Below are 6,283 nucleotides of genomic sequence, written 5' to 3'. Positions count from 1 at the left end.
ATTTAGTATTGTAATATTAATAAGTAACAGGTACCCGTATGACTGTGTGATTGCACAGTTTATTTATATAGGTATTTAATATTTATATATAGGTACTTAAATAATACGCCGATATGTATAAGAATGTATATGTAATATATAATAATATGTAATATGTATACCTAATAAATATGGTAAACGAAAAAAAAATCAAATTTTTAAATTTTGCTATATTATGTCATATTTCATTGGACATAAGTTTTAGTTTTCTAATTAAAAATTTTGATCAATAATCCAACTTACCACGAAAAAAATATAGAAATATAATCAAAACAATTGTATAACATTATTATAATATCAATTCAATTCAATTCGATTTTTAAAATATAAAAAAAGTATATTACCCAAAATTAATATTTTTTTTAATGGATTCCATTCTATTATTAATAATTTTAGTGCTCCTATAGCTTTGAGTATACCTTATTTAAAGAAATTAGTAAAAAATGTATCTAAGAATGCGTTACTTCTATAATATAATATTCATGAAATGCACAAAAATAAATCTTCGTTAGGGTTAGGCTATCTTAATTAGTATTATTTAATATTTTATAAATATTTTTGCGTACTTTTTATTAATAAAAATGCTGCTCAGAGAATTTTAATTTTTGTTAAGTATAAATTTGAAGTCCACATGAAAACAAACATTTTGATAGCAAAATTAGTGCAATGAGACCATTTAATATTTATCCTAGCTTTATGTTAAGGCAAAATACCTAGTCTTTCAGTGTTAGGTTGAGACGCGGCTATTGTATTCCGTAACATACAAAAGCGGGTGAGTCCCAGCTCCAGTGACCAGTATATTCTTATCAACAAAAACACTACGTCAACTCCGTGTAAAAAAACGCTAAGTAAAAAAAAAAAAATATATAAATGCAATAAAATGTGTGATATAAGGTGGAATCTAAGTAAATAGTTTAATGAATAAAATGTATGTATAAATAATTAATTCAAATTTAATAAAAATTGGTTATTTATATTAATTTATAATATGAATTATTTTAACTCAAATTGATCCAATTTTGGTTTACTTAGCCGGAAACAATTTATTTATTGTAATGGTGCTTTCATTATTTATTACATAAACTATTAGTACTTGGCTATACATTTTTTAGACTGAATCTTCCGGCCAAGTAAACCAAAATTGGATCAATTTGAGTTAAAATAATTCATATTATAAATTAATATAAATAACCAATTTTTATTAAATTGGAATTAATTATTTATACATACATTTTATTCATTAAACTATTTACTTAGATTCCACCTTATATCACACATTTTATTGCATTTATATATATTTTTTTTTTTACTTAGCGTTTTTTTACACGGAGTTGACGTAGTGTTTTTGTTGAGATATCATTAGTTTTTATTAGGGTCAAGATATTTTTTATTTTTTTTTCCATTATTATGATGTAATGCCTTATTTATAATTTTTTTAAGATGTTTAAACATATCGTTCTGTACAAAAGTACATTTTGTTTCCTATACTTCAGCACCCATTTTAATACTCTATCTGCACACCTACCTTGAACCAGAGGCATTTTTAATTTACCAATTGATCTATTGGCACATTTTTCAATATTTAATAAAATGGAAATAACTGTTTGGGTTTTGGATTCTTTCTTTTTAGTGGTACTTCATGTACCGTGTTAATACTGCACTGTTTAATAGTAGTACTATTATAACTTTCAACTACGATTTTAGATTGAGTAGACTCCTGATATTTTTTTTCCTCATATCTCGCGCCTTTTGGAGTTAAGTTACCATTTTTAATGTAGACACAATTCGACACAAATATGAAGACAGTCACAATAAAGTATTATAAATTATAATAAAGACTGTTATAATAATAATTATTATTATAACGACTATATATTATTTAACAATAAAATGCTCAATGGAAAATGATAGATAGTCGATACGGTTAGGTTTGGTGATACCACGTGCATTGAATAATAATATTATGGACACGAGACAATAACGCCGACAACAAGCTCGTACGCAGGACGCGAGACGAAAGAACGAAATTTCAAATTACGAAAACAGATTAACAGAATGCACCGATACCGATAACTGATAAGCGATTGTGGACCATGTTCGCGTGTTAGTATGTTGTATGTGTCTAGCGGTGGGGGGAAGCAATAGTGGTGGGAGACACACGCCGCCGTCGCAAGAATCCTCTCACTCGTCCCGTCAACATGACGCGTTTAATACGGCAGCCGGCGGCGAAAGTAATATAAAATGATCACTTAAATATCCACAGTTTTTTGATCATAACTAAAATACTATTCAACCGATTCTATTTAAAATTATAAAAGCACGTAGCCTATGATTTTCTCGATCGATTGATATCTCATTCTAACTATTTGGTTCATTTATTAGACCTACAGCCTTTAATAAAGAATACCAAAATATTAACACGTATTAAATGGGAATGTTTAGGTTTCTGTATATATACACGGTCGAGTGCTTCGCCTTCCTTTTTTTTTTACTTAGCTCGCGACACTACCGTGTCGCTGGATCTATTTCAGTGACATAATATTATAATAATATGATATATTGATATAATATTGTAATCGTTTGTAAATACGATGTTATATAATTAATAAACCAAATATGAAATTTACATCATCATACTGATGCCGAATTCTCGACCGTTCGTCTCGTAAATATTTACGACCTTTGAAACTGTTAACTGTTAACTTCTTTTTTGCAAATTATATTTATTATTTCGAGTCTTTAAAACATTCTGCATCCGCTTCTGTGACACTGCAACAGATGTTTCAAGACGATTTGACAATTAACGATATTAAACTATTTATTTAAACGCATTAAATAGTTTTAATATATTCAGTGCCCATCTAGGTTTAAATTAATAACTACGTACGTTGTCATTATGTATGTTGCAATGCACTATGCACCTAAATGCTTCATTACACACAACATTTGTTTAAGAGATTATATATGATCTTATTGATAGCTATTTATTTATTAATATTGGTTCTAAAACTTTAGATCACATAGGTACATGTCAGTTGGATGGTCTTTAATATGTTTTTGAGGGGGGGGGGGGTGATTATATGATACGGACATTTGTCAATGATACCAGGAAACATTTATTTAATGTAAATAAGTAAATGCCCACAATTCACACACAAACATTATACTAAGTAGGTACTAAACTACTAACCATCAAGTTTCATAATGTATCAATTCATTCTAATAATTTTTAAAGTAACGGAAATAAACGTAATCTACTGAACGTAAATGTGATATAAACACAAGTCTTGTAAGACGGAGACAACAAATGTCCTATTAGTTTTTTCTAAATAACATTCAAATTTTCTCAGTTTTTTGGGTTTTAGAGAAAGAAGTCCCGAGATAAAAGTCTACTCTAGCATTTTGAAGAAAATTATATTGGATGTAGGAACATTTAGGAAAATTAGAAAAACAAACAGTGGAAAATTGATTGTACATTGTATGTCAACGTTTTGCTAAAGGAAGATCAAATATTTCTAATTTCTATTAAGACAAATAAATCAAAGATAAGAATAAGAATATAAGATCTTTCATATTTGAGTAAATACTAAATACATTTTTAAAATTTTAAAATTTTAATTGGTACTGGTTTAGTTGACGTTCGCTACACATATAAATCCTACTTTTGATGTACTAATCATCTGTTATAAAATATATATTACTGCAAATAAAAAGGTACCTAATTATATCGCATGTATTTAAAAATAATGATAAACCAATAAAAAAAAAAATAAGTATATGAATAGTAAACAATAATCGTAAAAAGTAAAAGTAAATAAACTTATGAAGTTGTTAGTTGGCCTAAATTTAGATATATCTTTTAGTATTTTCTTTAACGGATTACGGATCTTGTCCGTTTAGTTTACTTCGCTACATAAACTCTGCCAAACATGTATTTTACCTTACAACTTTGTAGCCAATTATTGGTATTAACACCATTTTATTTTTTCGGCATGATCTTAAATTACATCGGTTATCGATAATCGGTCATCGGTACATCACCATTCGCCATCGACACGGTGACACTGCTTTAATATATCTAAAACCATTTCACGTTCACTTTCACAAATCTTAGTCTTACGAATAATATTTGAATTTTGCAAAAAAATTTTTGCTGATGGATCATCATGTACATCAATATAAATTTATCGAAAGTTCTTATTTTTTGTTTTAGTACTATTACTATTGCACCTATCTATTTTATAATTAATCTCTTATTTGAAGGATTTTTCATCAAACATTCTTAAAATATCCAACTAATTAATATTTAATGTATCTATACCTACCTGCACGGTATAAACTTTTCGGGGAGAACCCGTTTGGGCGCAGTATAAATAATTTACCTGAAAATTGTTAACACGTTTGGGCGCATATAATGAAAACACCTTTGGGCACAATAGGTATTAACGGGTGGTGCAGCCTATGCCCCACCTGCGGAAACTTGAAAACTATTTTTTTTATTCAAGTATGTTATTGCTTTATTGGCATGGTGGCAAAAATAGTAGTGAATACTGAATAGTGATAAATTGTAAAATAGGAATGCACCACCTGCACGCCTATGGTTATTGCAACTAGTAATCGAAAGTATATTAAAAATTGATCTAATCTAATAAGTACTTAATCGTTTGATTTGTAGACCATAGTCCATAATACTATTGGAAAATACCACACCAAATAAAGCTATAGATATTTATCTACTAGTACAGATACCGAGGATGCCGTTTTTTTATTTTTGGAAGACTATTGAGCCAACCTCCTCGCTGTGTCTTCTGGGTAACGCTAATAGGCTCAGATTTAGTAAAATATGTTAATATATGAAAAGAAAATATGAAAAGAAAGAAATGCGCCCAAACGTACTTTTATAAAGGGAAATATTACGCCCAAACGTGTTATGGATTTACGGCATTTACGCCCTAATTCCTAAAGTGTTCTGTTTTGGGTAAATGCGCCCAAACGTATTTCCCCCAAATTTTTCATACCTTTTTTATCTGCACATAGAAGATAGAACATACGAGAGATATACTAAAGTACTAAACCTATAAATAATAAGTGGCGGGAGAATACGCGGGCTGGTTAGCCGGTTACGGTCAACTATACTAGACAACAGTAGTAGGTCCAGTACCTACCTTTTAATTTAATCTCTAAAATTATAATATTTTTCTTATAATTTATATACTTAAATAACTTTTATGAAGGCTTAATTCTTATTAAATAAATCCATAGATATACAATAACATATGTGATATGTGTACGAATACAATTTATTCAAAATATTTGTAAAATTATTATATATATTTTTATTGTTATATTAAGTAATTTTTCATGATTTTTTCCATTTATAACAGATTTTAGATAGTTTTTGAATAATAGCATTGACATACAACTAAATAGGTTTATTCATAGACATAGCAGCTAATTTATTCAGCCTAGTTGTCTACCCTGACAAATAAAAAATTTATACATTTCTAGTAAGTGAATAATTAAATAATTAAATTAAACTTGTTAATAATTAAATAAACTATTTTATGAATAAGTCTTAATACAATACTAACTCGAAAATGTGAGTTCTGGTGTAGCTGTCAATACAGGAAGTGTAGATAGTAGAAGACAGAAGTCGATAGCTATATATAGTTACCTACACAAAAAAGGATCATTGCTGTCTAAAAATTCAAATTAGTTGATGACATTTTATTAAATTCTAAACTTGGCTGCTACCAGTTAATTTCAAGTGGTACAACTTGATAATAACTTATACTAATTGTGTTGTTGAAAAATTGTAAAGTATATTTTGAACTAACAATAATTAACTATACAAAAAAATGGTCTGATGGTGATATATTAGCCCCTCCTCACTAGGTAAGCTACTGTATTTACCATATAACTATGTATAACTAAAAATTATGAGTTCACAGAGTAATCAATATCTATACTAAGTTATAATTAAATTGTAATTTATTATAAGTACTTAATATTATATCAATCAATCATCTATGTAAATAATGAAGTTAGACTTAACTGTTCAAGGATGCCACACTACCCCAAGTTTCTTATATTATGTAGAAATGATAGAACTTAGCAAAAGTCTTTTTTAAGGCCAAAACATCTAAATAGCAGATATTATAAAAGGTAATTAAAACAAATAACAATATTTTGAGGTTTCCTATGTTTTTATAAAAAGAGTTTTAGTAGGCTTAATAAGGATTAC

At 28.1% G+C, this 6,283-nt stretch overlaps 1 long non-coding RNA gene across 1 annotated transcript; it reads left to right on the top strand.

Moving 5' to 3' along the window:
• The first annotated feature begins 5,467 nt into the window (after window positions 1-5,467).
• LOC149055188 (uncharacterized) lies at window positions 5,468-6,165 on the top strand. Its single transcript, XR_016192213.1, has 3 exons — window positions 5,468-5,546; window positions 5,655-5,934; window positions 6,103-6,165. It is a non-coding gene; the product is annotated as an uncharacterized LOC149055188 (long non-coding RNA).
• The last annotated feature ends 118 nt before the right edge of the window (window positions 6,166-6,283 follow it).

This window comes from Diuraphis noxia, unplaced genomic scaffold (genome assembly GCF_037042655.1).
Source record: "Diuraphis noxia isolate RWA-SAM2 unplaced genomic scaffold, SU_Dnox_SAM2 contig0005, whole genome shotgun sequence".
In the NCBI taxonomy this organism is placed as follows: Eukaryota; Metazoa; Arthropoda; class Insecta; order Hemiptera; family Aphididae; genus Diuraphis; species Diuraphis noxia.
The sequence above is the reverse complement of the archived record's forward strand: the minus strand, read 5'-3'. Positions and strand labels throughout refer to the sequence as shown.